General features: G+C 42.5%; 1 protein-coding gene across 1 annotated transcript in view; it reads left to right on the forward strand.

Moving 5' to 3' along the window:
• The window catches only part of UBE2O (ubiquitin conjugating enzyme E2 O), a 94,067-nt gene that overhangs the window by 20,724 nt on the left and 57,275 nt on the right, over positions 1–16,068 (forward strand). The gene's annotated exons all lie outside the window — the stretch shown is intronic.

Below are 16,068 nucleotides of genomic sequence, written 5' to 3' on the forward strand. Positions count from 1 at the left end.
CTCTTCTGTTTTTGCCCCATGCAGCTGCTTTCTCTTCAGATTATTGGAGTCTGTGTGATACAACAAGCATGACCATGAAAGCAAGGCAGGTTTATAGAGAAAATACTGTTATCTTTGAACTCCCATAGCTGGTTTATTTCAGAACAAAGTGTTTGCATTCTGGGAGAGGACAATTGGGAGCTGCCAGTGCAGTCAAAAGGCTGTGATAGCCTTAACTACCTAAATGTGGAAAGTGTCTGACATCCTTAGCAACCACTAATATGGTGTATGGCACAGATCAGTCACCCCCATCTGGAGGAATTTAGGTGGTGTATGTGGCTCATCACTTAGAGAGGAAATAAACATAAATGTCAACTGTCCCTTTACGTTTCTAATTTGTTTAACAGGTTAAGAAGAGATCAAGGTATCAATGGGTTTGGTCCCTTACCTGCTGGTAGCAGAACTGCAGTGAGGCACTCAGTGAAAGTACTAAATGGGCTGGTTGCTAGATGTCGTGGTTACATGGCTGACACCTTCCTCTTTCTGTGGCCATACTAGAAGAAAATCTCCTGAAGCCTATTGCTCTTTTACTTCTTTCATGGTTTGTTTCTGGCTAAGTGCGGCTCATGGATGCAACTGACCAGAGAGGGATCACAAAAGCAGTGCAAGGAGCTCTTTCTGTCTAGACTTGAGCGTTCTAAAACATGAATCCCCACTATACATGAGGGCGTTTTGTAGTTGCGGTAAGGAGGAATTCCTGCAGCTTCACTTTTGTACACTGCAGGTCAGTCTCTCTTCTTGGCTAGAAAGAGAAGGGCTAATGGATTTATGTAATATCCATAGGAACGAAAGGTCCTAAGACCTTTCAGACATTGTTTGTGCTGGCAGTTTTCATGAGCTTTGTGGAGGAGCTACATTAAAAGGCTTCTGTCTGTTAATGCAGAGCGACATCACTAAAAGGTTGGACTTATTTGGACCCATTGTTCCAAAATTATCGTGTTGCATCCATACAGAGAGATGCCATCAAATTAACCATAGGGCCTGTGCTCGCTTGGCTATTAAGGAAAGCATTGGTGTGTGCAGTCAGGCAATTCAGTGAACACATGTCCTTTTGGATATTTTTCCTATATATTTCCCATTGTCTGGGCAAACTCTGCATTCAAGTCTAGTAGTATTTGGGTAAAAGTTGCTGTTCTGGGACAGGGTAAAGGAAGGGAATTTTTCATGTTTTCTCTGTTAAAGTGGTGGGATGGCAAACAGAGGCTTCAGGTAGACACAGTGCAGGCAGGTGTTCTGTGTGGGAGGTTCACCCAGCATAACTCTGCTGCGGTGTCATGCTCGGCACGGCTCCTCTTCCCATGCCTGGCCTCTCTGGAGAAGAGCCTGCCTGTCACATTAAGCTGTGCAGTGGTTTTGCAGTATGAACAAATGTCTGCTGGGGACTAGGGCGAAGCAAGCGTTCTCATTTGTGACCTGATAGCCGTGATTTGAACTCTGGCCTTCAGAGGTGAAACATTAGTGCATTAACCCATCTTGGCATCAATACACCATTTAAACAGGAGGTGGGGGGGGGGAAAGACACTTCACTGAAATGTCAGTTGTGTGTAAACAGCCTGCGGAGTATTTGAGAAGCTACAGTACGGTGATAGCTAAACATCTTTACGCTTCGTCAGCTCAAGGCTGTTGCGTTGATTTGCATCGTGGGTCTTTCAAATTATGCAGCTATTTCTCAGTTTTCCTCTCTGGATTTCGTCTTGAAACCTAAATACTTCATGTAGCTGGACCTCTGTGTGGATGCAGAATTGGTATTTGCATCCGATCCGTGGTCTGGAAACATAGTTTGTGGGTATCTGTGGATATCTGCAGATTTGCAGGGCTCTACATGCAGTGGAAGCATCTTTATGTTCTTTCCCCCCAAAATTGCTTTTATGCATCATGCTGATGCATATGGATTGATTTTTCCCTCCAGTAGAACGACTAAACTTTTCCAGTTCCACTATTTATGGTAAATTTCATGTTCTTTCTGAATCGTAAAAAAGTTATCCCTTGGCATGTTCAGATTGTAAGATCAGATGATGTGCTTTCCAGTGCAGTATTTCCATAATTCTTCTTTTCACAATTGGTCTCTGAAAATGGGTGTTAGAAGTTTCTTACCAAACTATTTTTGCCTGCATCACGTGTGTGCACTGGTTCCTTGTGGGCCTGGGAGACAGACGTTTCTTTCTTTCTCCCAAAATGAAATTTGTAATGTGCATTGATTCATTCCGCAGTTCAGGTATTGGACTTCAAAAAGATATCCATGAAATCAATGTGTTTGGAAGAGGACGGGGATAGAGCTTAGTCTTTCTGCTTTTATATTGCAATAGCAAATTACTAAAATATTTGAAGACAGGAAGAATGGTCCTATCATTTACAAGAATAAACATCGTTAGCAGAAAATAATGGCTCCAAATGGCATAATTTAAAGTAGCGCCATCAACAGCTTCATCTGCTTTTAAACTAACTTAGTTGTTGAGGTTTTTTTAAGATAGAGGTTTCAGCCTTAAGCTGAATGCTCGTTTTGACTTTCAGGGTGCTGTGCCACGTTTTCTGAATGAGATTTTGTGCCTCTGGGAGCTGGAGGAGAGCTTTACTGCTTGGAGCATCCTTCTTTGATTGCAGTGATGGTGAACTGTGGTCTTATTAAGCATAAGAGACTAGCAAAATCTCCAATAGACTAAGCTAATAAAATTATGAAAATTGTTTGTGTGTGTGGTGGTATCCTAGTTTTGGCTTGTCAAGGAAGCTTACCGCTGACTTCTGTGCCGGTAGTGACAACATAATGTTTGATAAGATTCTGGAACATTGCTATGGCAGATGATTTAACTTTGTGATTCAGGCACTGACATAAGAGTGTATTCTCTATATGGCTAGTGCTTCTTTTATGTGTAACTGAATCATAAAAGGAGTGTCACTATTTCTATTAATAACCAGGTGTCTGTAAAAATTAACTCTGAATTGAAACTCAACATAAGAGGAATTACGAACTTGCTATCAAAACAAACCTTTTTTGTATGGAGGATCTACAGTGGGTAAGAATAGATTTAATGTCTGCTTATTTTCGTAGTGAAAAAGAAGTGGTGTCTTGAAAGGCAACTCAGCCAGACAGCTTGGTCTGTGTTAGAGTATTTCTGCTAACTCTTGAAGAATTGGCATTGAAACATCAATTGATACGATAATTTGAAAAGGGTTATTTAAAGGAGGCTGAGAGCTGCTCCTGGTAATCTTCCACAATTCTTCCAAGGTCCCAAGTGACACTACAGATGATAAATCCAACAGGGAAATTTTTTCCTTACAGTGTGGAATTAAATTTCCCCACAAATTTACATATTTGAAAAAGTTTGTTTCTTACAGTTTGGAAGTTTTAAAAATATTCTGTGGTAGGGTTTAGAAATGAAGTACTCCAAGGGTGAGAGTCTGAAAATGAAATTAACCTTGCATTTCAGTGACCGATGTGAAAGAAATGTAAACAAGCATAAATAGCACGTAGAAAATTTTGGTTTGAAAAACTTCCACCTCTCTGACTTTAAGCTGAAGAAATGAGCTAATTCACACTGGTTAAATTGACAGAACACCTTGTTGGAAAAATCTATATAATCTAATCTGAAAAAGTGGGGTATTTCCCGCAAAAGATCATCATCTAAGAAATAAAACTGTTACACTTTAAGGTGCTGCAGGACTGCTTGCTCTGTATTACATACCAGTTCAAGCTTCATTCTGCAAAGTTTTCTCTAAAAAGTTAGATAAAATTTAATTATAACGTTTGTTAATTTTATGCCCCTTCTGCTTTGAAGTTAGACCTAAAAGGTTTGTCAGCTGACAAACACTTTATGTTCACAGGTTGGTGCTTTATTTTATTTTAAGATACACTTTTACTGTCTTCCCCTTTTATGGAAGAACCCAATTTATTGAGCCATTTGCTTTAGTATTTCCAGAGAGAAAGTGGAAAGGTAAGGCAGGTGTCCCCTCTTTCTGGGGGGAAGTAAGGAAAATGGTCATTTCCCTTATTCATAACCTGTCCAGATTGATGGTTGATTGGCACTAGGTGTCGATCTGAAACAAACTGGAGAGTGTCTGCAGTTTCTAGCAGGTACTTGCCTGTATCACAAAGCCACTACCATGGCTGCATTAATTAGTATCTTGGTTGCAGTTTCAGTAAGAAGCCAAAGGATTTAATTGGTAACATGTCACTCACCACTGAATGGTAGCCATGCATGAAGTTGAACTTCAGCTAGTCTACATTACAAAAGATACCCCCTACTCCTCCAAGTTGAGAAAATTTAAGAATTGCTTAGCTTCTCCTTCAGTTAAAATCTGAATAAATTCCCTGTGCAGTTTAATCCTTCAAGGAGACTTCCAGTAAAACCAGGGGAGACTTGATTTGATTGTTTTACTGTAGAACTATCTCACTGTTAGCTGTAAGAGACTTTACATCATAAAGAAACAAAGGGAGACTTACCCATTTCTTCCACTTTGTAAGTCATCTTGACGAATGATTTCTTTTACTCTTTATTAATTTAGTAATCTCATATCTGTTAAGTCTCTCCAGACAAACTCACGTCTATGCAACATGATCTTAAGTCTCTTTGCACTCTTCCTGTGTGTATCCTATACCCTATTTTCTATTCTCTGCGTATCTTCCCCTGGTTTTACCTGACTTTATTATCATAAACAAGGCTATTTTTACTCCTGTCAGTGCTGTCAAGTCCAAGTTGTGGCAGAGCTGTATATTTCCTGTTATGCATCATACGTCAACAAAATTGCTAACAGGTTCTGAACCATCCCAAAATCTTTATTGCTAGTGGGAGTGCATGAGGCAGAAAAATGGCTTGTTTTACCTTGTAAAACTGGCTGTGAATAGTATCTTTTGCAGAAAATTGTAAAGGCTGTGAACTTGATACAGGTTGAACCTTTCTAACCTGGAAAACACTCATCCAGCAATATCCATAATCCAGCATGATTTTAGTTGGCCGGATGACAACTTGTGCATGGCCAAGTTTCCCATGGTCCAGTAAAGTTTGTTTCCAGCCACTTGTCCTGGCTCTGTGTTCTGTGCTGTTATTTAGTTGTAATTTACCCCTAAGAGCCCAGTAAGCAGTGGAAGTTTTGGTAATGCTGCTAGACAATACTGACCTCATGTGATCGGGCAAATTTTCTCATCCGGCACTGGTTTGGCCCTAAGGGTGTCAGACTAGAGAGGTTCAACCTGTATAAATTGGAGAGAAAATAAAAATGCAACTTCAATATGACACTGGTTGTAGCAATACATTGGGCAACCTGCGTACACCGATGACCGGACCAAACAGTTTGAAAGATGGACTTTAACTGCATCTTTTTGTATCTCGGTGACTGGTAGTGCCACTTTGAAATGCTTGGGAATGAACCATTGTCTCCACAAGTTACTCCATCATGGCAAGGCTGTTTTTCAGGGTTGTGGTGGGACTGACAGGAGGTAGAGGTAGAAGAAGCATGCTGAATTGGGTCTCTGGATCTTTCGTTGGGCCCAGAGACACTTTGGACCCCTATAGTGATTTGAGGTCATTTCTTTCTAGTTTGGGTCTGCTCTGCCTCTTCGTGCTGACTCCTGTTTGTGATGAAGGGTGTGTGAGGTGGAAAGCTCCTAGAGGAAGTGGTCTGATGTAGAAGTTACCAGCAGGAAAATCCAGAGTTTACCCTCTGTTCCAGTAGCCAGAAATCCTGAGTTCTGTTCTTAGTTTCCCCCCACCCCCTTTACTTCTTAGTAATGTCAGCTGGGGAGCAGGGAAAGCTACTTAGGTGTATACCCCTCCTCTTAGTATCTGTGGCTATTCCTCTCTGGGTGTAGAAATAAAGTTTGACGGTGCAACCACTCACTCTTCTAGTAGTGTCTCTGTAGTTGCAAAGATCTCTGTCCCCTCCCCATTTGGTATCATCCTCTGATTTAAACTTGGTTGCATTCACACACACCCCAAAAAAGTCAAACAGTCACGTGGCGCAAGTAGGTGCTTGGCGGCTTTGTGCTTGGTTGATCAAAACAGCCTCTGGTATCTGGAGAGCTTGCAGGGAGGCTACAGCTGCCTGAGGGGTTTTCTTTGCGGACTTGCCAGCTGCTTAAACAATGTGACTTGGAAGCACTTTACAAAGTGTTATGTGCAACTAAACATCACTGCTCACCTTGGAATCTTCAGGACAAGGCTGAGGCCTGACTAAATCAGTGCTGCAGATGAGTGGTCTTTGGGAGCCAAGTACATAGTCCTAGGGAAGCTCATAAAGGAGTTTTGAATAGACTTTAGTGTGATTGCAGTTCAAAGTGTAGCAGCCTTTATTGCGTTAATCCAATGTGAGACAAGGGAAAGACTGGTTTTTACTCATGTTTAGTACATAACAAGACTGTCCCTAGAGGATGCAGGGCCCAGGACAACCTCCCTACATCCCAGGTCCTGCTCCAGCTCTGTCCAGCCTCTTCCTTTTGTGCCACACCCCTACTCTGTCCTTTCTCCCCAGCCCCAATCCACTACTTCCCCAAAGCTCGCACTTGCTCCTTTTTCAGAACAGCATCAGCAGATAGGGGCAAGTGGCACTGCCTCCATCACCCATGCCCTATGTGCCCATGAAGTGGGTCCCCCTGCCCCCGCGTGCACAACCTGTGGCAGCTGCTCCAGACCATCAAATGACTGGATCAGCTCTGCCTAACAAACATACACAGTGAAGGCCAATCAGCTACATCCATTATTTAGTCTTTCTGCAGTGAGCTGCAAACTGTTTCGTGTGGTTCTTTTACAGACTGGTGTTTAGTAACCTTAAAAAAAAAAAAAAAAAGTTTCCTCATTTGCTGGCATCTCTGCACAGGTAGTGCTAGCCCATGGGTCTGATGGCAAGACAGAGAAGGAACGCAGTGTGGCATGAAGCCTCATTGAGTTCATTGCAGGATGTTGCCTGTGTGACTGGCTGTGTGCTCATGGGTAATGAGAAATGAATATGCCCTGGTTAATAAAGTGGAAACTAAGCTGATGTCATGAAGGGGGAAGAGAATAGTTCCGTGCTTCAAGAATGACTCTGTGATGCCCGTATGTGTAGCAATATAATACCCAACAAGGAAGATCTTTTTGGACAAGAGGCAAAATAACACTGACAGAACAACAGTGACTGCATGTGAGCACTGAGCCAGCCTAAAGTTGATACTTACGTTATGCAGGTATTCTCAGTCAGGAGCCCCCCAAACCAGGGACTGCACTAGGAGACTAGTGCCTACGTATAGCGTGTAGAGGGAGAACAAAGGGCATGTGAAAGCATGTGGCTATTCATAAGTAAAAACATTCTTGCTCCTCTGCCTTCTGTGTGTGTTCCCTATTTTGTACTTTTAAATGGTCAGTGCTGAGTTTCACGGGGGATATAATGCTTCCATTTCTGTATTCTCTTCTTCCAGACTAAGGCATTTCTCAAAATATCGTACAAATTAAACCTCTCTTCAATCCACATGAGACAGTAAAGTATTATCTTTGGTTTTTTTCTGGAGTGAGGAATATGAGGGGTGGGGATTGTCACGTGCAATGTCTTACAGGGAAGTCCATGGTAGGGAGCTGTGAATAGGTGACTCAGCAGGTATCGTTCTTGCTTGATCAGTGCTGAACCAGTGTTCCACAGTGGTGCCATGGGCAAAAAGCCCCTAGGCTTAGAGGCTCTATGTTTCACATAAGAAATGGCCAGAGCGTTCCGCTCCACAGCGTAAAGTGTGTTAGCCCATGGCCGTGTCTACATGTGCCCCAAACTTTGAAGTGGTCACACAAATGGTCATTTCGAAGTTTACTAATGAAGCGCGGAAATGCATATTCAGCGCTTCATTAGCACGGGGGCGGCAGCGGCGGTTCGAAATTGACGCTCCTTGCCGCTGCGCGGCGTGTCCAGACGGGGCTCCTTTTCGAAAGGACCCCGCCTACTTCGAAGTCTCCTTATTGCCATCAGCTCATGGGAATAAGGGGACTTCGAAGTAGGCGGGGTCCTTTCAAAAAGGAGCCCCATCTGGACGCGCCGTGCGGCAGCGAGGAGCATCAATTTCGAAGCGCCGCTGCCGCCCCCGTGCTAACGAAGCGCTGAATATGCATTTCCGCGCTTCATTAGTAAACTTCGAAATGGCCATTTGCGTGGCCATTTCGAAGTTTGGGGCACGTGTAGACATAGCCTATGTGTCCTGGCCAGATTCTACTTACTCTGTTACTTTCTGCCATCCTTTGTTCTGCCTTCTGTTTCAGATGGAATTGGTGCTGTGTTCACTGTGTCTTGTCCTGTTCTGTTTGTGTCTGTTTTCGTGCATACCAACACCGCACTGCTCCCACATTCCACTCCAGTTGTAGCTGCATGTCAGTGGCTGTGCACTTTGTGTATTTGTAGTCAGCAAAGTACTTTGGGATATTTCTGAATGAAAGCTGTGATGTATAAATGCAGCAGAATGGTGATTGGCCTGCATGGTTGTCACACTATATGAAATGCAGGCCATATTTAAGATCTTGAGAAAGCAGACCTACATACTGGTAGGAGTTAGACTAGTGTTTCTTACCAAAGTGAACTCTTCTAAGTATTTGCCTAGTTTTACAAGAGGCTACGTACAAACATCAGTAAAGGCATTACAATGTTGAAGTTCATTCAGGCAATGACTTGTTTCTACTGCTTCATATGCCTTACACTGAAAAGGTTGAACCTCTCTAATCCAGAACACACTCTTCCGACAAACTCCGTAATTCAGTATGATTTTAGTTAGCTGAACAACCACTTACTGTGGGAATGGCCAAATTTCCCATGGTCCCATAAAATTTGTTTACAGCTACCAGTCCTGGCTTTCAGTGTTTTGTGGTGGTGGTTAGCTGTACTTTACCCCCAAATGTCTTCTAAGAGCCCAGTAAACAGTGGAAGTGTTAGTAATGTGCTAGAAAATATTGACCTTCTGTGGTCCAGCAAATGCTCTGATCTGTTACCAGTTAGGTCCCAAGAGTGCCAGATGAGAGAGGTTTAACCTGTACAATATTTCTATGCAACTAATTTATTTGATAAGGGGTTAAAAAGGTGAGCAAGTTCTGTAGTTGTCTTCTGTGAGACGTTTGCATATTTTTGTAAGTAGTTTTTAAGTGAATTGTCACTTGGTGATAATGCAGAACAAATCTGACTTCTGAAAAGGTTGAATGGCACTTGTTTCAAGACCACAGATTACTTTGGGACAATGTTTCTCAACCATGGTATGTGAGAGAAGTCTAAGGGTACTTATAATTTTTTTTGAAGGGGTACTTTATTTAAAAAAAAATTGAGGAACACTGAATTAATAGTAAAATTGTGAGAAAAATGTACCAAATATTGAGGGATGCACTGAGGAGTAACACCACCTAAAATAGAGAGGAAGCCGTGCTAGTCTATACACTACCAAAACAAAAAGCAGTCAAGTAGAACTTTAAAGACTAGCAAAATAGTTTATTAGGTATTTATAAACTATTTTGCTAGTCTTTAAAGTGCTACTTGACTGCTTTTTGTTTTGACACTTAAAATACAGCTTGAGGCTGACGAACCAATGTGTCAGAGAGGTAGCCGAGTTAGTCTGTATCTTCAAAAACAACAAGAAGTGCTATGACACTTTATAGACTAACGGATATTTTGGAGCATAAGCTTTCTTGAGCAAAGCGGGTCTTTGCCCACGAAAGCTTATGCTCCAAAAAAAAGCCAATGTAGATGACTTTCAACCACACAACTCAAGGTTTATAGTGATTAACTCTTCTTATATTTTTTTACTCCTGTAAAGAAAAAGTTTATGCTGGATGACCCTTATGATGACCTTGAAACACACTGTCCAGTAACATTACTACTATTCCCCATATGCTGTGATATCAGCAACACCATCAGTCTGTCAATTATTGGTAGTACCTTCATCATAAGAACATTCAGAAGCTGCTTTTAAACCAGCCCTCATTCTGTATCCCCTGCACTGTGAGGGAGTATATAGCAAAGCACTTCAACTGATGAATAAAGAGGACTTTCCTTTCTTGTAAGATTCATATTTTTAGGGTTAGACTCACAGAAATGGGTTTTTGTGCCTCAGATGCTTTTGATTGGGTTATGATGGCCAGCAATTCTTCAGATGGCACCTGTATGACAATAAAAGAACTGGGCTTCAGCTCCTCACTTTCCTGCTGCATGCATGCCTACTAGCATATCTTCATAAAAGAGACATCAAGCAATTTACCTATTCCAGGAAATAAGGGACAACTCATCAAGGATAACTGACTCCTTTTAGAATGGTTACGTGAGCTATAAGGCTGGAGTTGATTTCTCATTTTGTTCTGCATTTTGCAGAACATAGTTATTGATTAGTTGTTCTCCAGGATGCTCTTATTCTTAGTGTGGATGCAAAGACATCCGGATACACACAGCATGTAGCTGGATGCATGCCACTAGAGAGACAAGGGATCAGGTGTCTTTGTAACTGATTAGTTGCATCATTTGTCTTTAGAAGCAGCTTTTATTTTTTTTCTGGTTAAAATATTCCTGGTCTCATGAGTGTAGCACAACTGTAATGCACGACTGAGTATTGCAGCAGTTTGGGGAATCAAGTGGGTTTCTGTTGTGAAAAGGAACTGTGTTTAAAAAAAAAAAAAAATGGCCCTATTTTATTGAACAGATCTGCTTTCTATGTGTATTTGGTGTCAGATCTGCTGACTTCACTGACGAACAAGCTTTGACTGCTTTGTACTCATGTTGCCTGCAGTGTGCACTTCTAAGGCATCAGCAATAGAATTGCTTATTAAGTTCGTGACGTGGCATTGCAGTGATATCCTTTTGAGGATGTTAGAATTACCACCTGGGTCAGGTAGTATCTTCTGTCCAGGTTGGTCCAGTAAAAGAGATTACCTCACCCACCTTGTCTGTCTCACTAAGTTCCAATCACTTATACCTGTGCAAATCTATGAAGGAAACAAGGGCCCATAAAAAGGAAAGAACCCAACTTGACTCAAATTTCAGGATGAGGTTTGTAGGACTGGCAGTTAGAGGGGAAAAAATTGCAAGCTGAGAGTATTTGCTATTGAGCAGTTGAGAGGCAATAAACATGGGATGCCATGATGCTATTTTTAGTGTGCACAGAGTAGAGCTGTATTTTAACATAAGGGGGTAGCATTTCTCTTTTTTCTTTGCAGTTTATACAACTGAGCTCTGCTGCTCTAGGGGACAACTGCAAATGTGATTAGCCTTCTAGTGTGTATTACTGCTTAAGATTTATATACAAAAATGTCTGGTTTTGGGGCTTACAAAAATTCTTATGGGTGCCCTGCTGCTTCATAAGGCAGACTATCTGAGTAAATTTAAGGCTTTAAGTGTGAAACTGTCCACTCTCAATCTGAAAGATTGCTCAGAAAATTCTGCAGTCTAATCCAGCCCCCTGTTGGTGATTCTAGGAAGGTAATCGTCAAGTGGGCAGTTTAGAGGTCCTACCTGAGGAAACACACTCCTCACGTTGCAACAGCTTTGACATGTCTTGTTAAGAATGTACGTTTTCCAATTTCTCTCTTGCCTGCAATCAACTCTAGCCTTAAAGCTCACGGAACCAGCTAACCAAGCCTTGAGACGCAGGCTATGCTGCAGCCCTGGTGTCTGACTGCAGCTTGAGTAGATGATCCTGCGCCAGCTTTAATCTAGCTAGCTTGGGTACCACGATTGTGACAGCACTACCTTTTGCTTAGGCTATATATGCCCACCTGGAACACTGGATAATTACTGGCAGGGCAAGATTGTGCTGAGGTGTGCATTGCTGTAGCCTCAGTGCTCTATTAAAACTGTTTCAAGTACGTCTATGCGAGCTGTAATTGTACCTTGTGACTGTAGTATAGATGTGCCCTGTGGCTCTTAAGTGTCTGTCACCTTTTACAATAAGACTTAGGCATTTTGGAAAACTTTCCCCGTGCAGTGCTGCTGATTGAGTGTTCCAGCAACATGGCACGCGTGTATATTTGGAGTTCCCAGCTTCCCATGTACTGGGGGCAGAGATGAAAAACAAGGTTAGTATACCTTAGCATGCATTGGAGAGGTGTTGTGGGTGTGGAGTTATTTAATATTTCAGTTTTCATTGTCTTGAAATTGGAACTGCACAGTTTGCATGGATTCCATAGATTGCCAAATTCATTGTTGCTTCCGTCATGGCCAAGTCCCTCGGTAACTATTTACAGCAATGTATGTCTCCTCATTCTACTGCTGAGAGGTCTGCCTTCCTCTGTGTTTTTTGTTCTGACAAATCTGTTATTCATCAGAAAGAGCTCTGCGAACCATAATTTTGAAAAGCATTGTTCGTCAGGCATTCTGCTGAGTGACTTGAAGTGGATGCCTTGAGATGATCGGGGGTTGCAAATACTTTTCCTTTGTTTGTTGAGAGCAACACTGACTAAACAGTATCTGTCATTGGAGCATTTGCCATTGATACAAATCTAAACGCTGGGGTGAAGTGGAAGGAAACATGTAAATCTAGAATGTATCCATAGAGTGAGATGAAGCTGTCAGCTTTCTAATGCAAAGCAGAAGCCTTTGGCTTGGAGGAGGAGGAGCAGTCACTCATATTATTAAGCATGAGACGTCTTCCCAGACCTAGGCCAGAGGTCAGGAACCAAAAGAACAAGAGCCATTTTTTTTTCAAATTTGGTAAAATAATCAATAATTCAAGAGCTGTAATGCATGTGAATGTGAGAAGGTCCTTAATAAATAACATCAACCCATACTCTTTGTAACCACACCTATTTTAAGAACAGTGGGCACACATCCCACAATGCACTGCACATATTAAAGTGGGAGCTATCTAATGTTTTGAGATCACGTAACCTTTGTTATTTAGATATGAGTTGTGCGTTTGTTCAGCTTTTAGACGTTGACCAAAACATCAAAAATAATCAGGGTTTTTTTTTTCTAACTTTGCAATTATAGCGTCGGGAGCCATAAAGAAGTCCTTAAAGAGCCGCATGCAGCTCCAGAACCACAGCTTGCAGACTGCTGACCTAGGCTGTAATGTGTCCATGAGAGAGAAGCTATTCCGCTTCATGGCACTGTTGTAGCAGACTGATGTTTTTGGTATAACTGGGGACAGCCATAGCTGGTGCTCAGGGGAGATTCGGGACTAAGTAGTAAGGGATGTTACAGGTCAGGATGGGGGTACACTGGCAGGTCTGTGATTGGTTTAAGAATAAAACACGGAGGAGAGCTGCAAGCCAGGTTTGTGGCGCATTGGCACAGCTGCCTGTGTGTACATACCAGGGCCGGGGGGACTCAGAACCTGAACAGCAGAGGCGTGCACTTAGGATTTGGCTGAGCAGCTTCCTGGGCTGTTTTCATCTTGAGTCCTTTTGATCAATGCTTCTCTTCCATGAATATTAAAAATGGCTGTCTAAAAGATTGAGAAACCTTGTGTGGCTGTTTGTTTCTGTACAGCTGCAGTTCTCAAACTCCAGTTCACGGCCTCCTTTGGGCAACAAAAATTACTACGCAACCCTAGGGGAGAGACTGAGCCTGGCTCTAGTTGAGGGGGGGGCCGTGACCTGAGCCCTACTGCTAGGAAGTCTAATGCCATGCCTGTCAACTCTGTTAAAACGGGGTCGTGACCCAGTTTGAGAACCATTGCTGTGGCATTATCCTTGATGTTACCAGTCCTCCATTACTTGACCCCCAGTTATTACGAGAACTTAATGCAGTTTTTTCCCTTAACTCTACAGAAGAAGTGCAAGTGGCTTGCTCTGGGATGGAAACGATAAGAGTTCCATTTGTGAGACACCTTTTCATCTTTCCTCAGCCAGTTCCCAGGTGGTAAATACATCTCCTGAATGCAAAGCAACATAGCAGTGCAGAGGCTGCAGAACATGGCAGTTGAGCTACAGCCCACAAGTCCTGTCAAGGGCTTACATATTTTCTCCTCTCACACATCTTTTCTTTCCCTTTCTTCTTCTCTTTCTGAACAGCCAGCTCAGCAGTGCGAGAGGAGAGCTGAAACTTTCACTGAACAGAAATTGCCGTTGAGGTTTTTCCAGGCAATGATGCAATTGTGCTGCATTGTCCCAGTAGCTTTCACGCACTGAGTCTGCAGTGTGGGCTAGGGGAGTGGCTTTTTGTTTATCTGGGAATTAAACACATGTATTGAGGATGCACATTGTCCTTAGGCTTCAGAGGTCTGCTGCCTGTAGGATTCCAGAGCTTGTTTGGCATTTTGTATTTTAAAATTCACGAAAGGTTTGTTCTAGCCTAATAGCTGCCATTTGAATTCTGCCCCTGCAGTGCTACCTTTGCAGAAAAGCCTTCTGACAGAACGTCTCTTTGGAAACCGCTGATAGAGGAAACTGTCTTGCCGCTGCTGCTGCTGCTAATTGACCTTGCAGTAGTATCTTAAAGCACCTTCTAGTATTGGGGTCCCTTTTTGCTGGGCATTGTACAAATAGGAGTGATCTAAGGGAGGTCCTTAGAAATGATCAGTAACTGCTGTCTTTGGCTCCTACATTGTCTGTCTGATGCGTTCAGTGTTACCTCTCCATTGTGAGCTAGACTTTACCATGACCCCAAGCCTAGCTCTTTGGTTGTAAAAGGTAATGACTTTCACGCAGAAGGAAGTGACTGTTTTTAACTCAGAAAATCTACCTTGATCCGTATACATTTGACTCAGTTGTTCTGCCCTAACTCCAGGTTTGTCAGCTTCTCTGTCCTAGTATATAATTGAACAGCAAAGATGGTATGATGCGTTTGTGTGAGATACTAACCCAGAATAACTCCCTAGATAGTCACTTCCTGAATTGGCCTCATTTCTGAAATGGAATTTATAGGAGAATCTGTCAGCCCCAGGTTCTTGCTCTCCAGGGTTGCCTCTGCAGACTGTAGCATGACACAGCTTTTGTTATGGCCTCAGCTAGAGCTATTTTTATGTTGCCTTTCAGTGCTGCTGTTTCTCTCTGTTCCCCTGGCTTCACACACCAGTACTTCTAAATAAATAAAAATGGTAATCTACCTGGGCGTGCTAGCAACTAGACAAGTGTCCAGTCACCAAAACCCTAGATCTAATGACCATTGCTAAATGTGAAGGTTTGAAAGCAGTATTCTTTCTGACTCTAGGTGTATTTGGATTCAACCCGTCAGAGGTTTGAGCTGCAAATGGGATCTGAATCTATTTGATTCATTTCTGTCTGTGAAGAACTTAAAATAGAAAAAAAACTTAGATCAAATGCTGGGTGTGTGTTGCATTTTTTTTTGTTTTTTCCTTCATTAGGGAAAGAACCAAGGAAGTTGGGAAGTGTAGCACGTGTGTGTGGGATGATGTTGGTTCAGAGATGTTCACAGGGGCCCGAAGTGAAGGGGAAGGAGCCACAGGCTTTATTATGCTATCCATTTGATGTGAAACTTGGACTTATGGGTGTGGCATTGCTGCCATCTGGACAAAGAGCTCTGAATGTGTTCAGCATTTTAAACAGTTTCATAAATAAAACGTTATTCAGAAGCTCTCTATAATTGTATCTCTCTCTCCTGCTCTTCAGACACACTGCAGGAAATGGGTAGCGTGGAACCTAACCTAACGTGACATATTGTCTCATTTCTAACTTCCACAGGCTCTCATCCTGATATGTTTGAGAGGAGAACTGGTAAATCCACTGGTTTTAAAAGTAAACCAAAACCAGTCATTGCCTCTTTTCAGTGTGGATTTACAGATTTGCTCCTAAAGTAGGGAGATCCATGTAGTAAGATATAGTAACAGAGAGGAAGCCGTGCTAGTCTATACACTATCAAAACAAAAAGCAGTCAAGTAGCACTTTAAAGACTAGCAAAATAGTTTATTAGGTGAGCTTTCGTGGGACGGACCCACTTCTTCAGACCATAGCCAGATGACAGGGCCAGACGAATACCCAGAGACCAGCTACTCCAAGATCGGCCGAAAAAAGCCAAGAAGAGAACACCACTGGTGATCACCTACAGCCCCCAACTCAGACCACTGCAACGAATTATTAAAGACCTACAACCTGTCCTTAATCAGGATGCCACACTTCAGAAGGCCGTGGCTGACATGCCTGTTCTCGCCTACAGACA

The sequence above is a fragment of the Carettochelys insculpta genome, chromosome 20 (genome assembly GCF_033958435.1).
Source record: "Carettochelys insculpta isolate YL-2023 chromosome 20, ASM3395843v1, whole genome shotgun sequence".
NCBI classification, from domain to species: Eukaryota; Metazoa; Chordata; order Testudines; family Carettochelyidae; genus Carettochelys; species Carettochelys insculpta.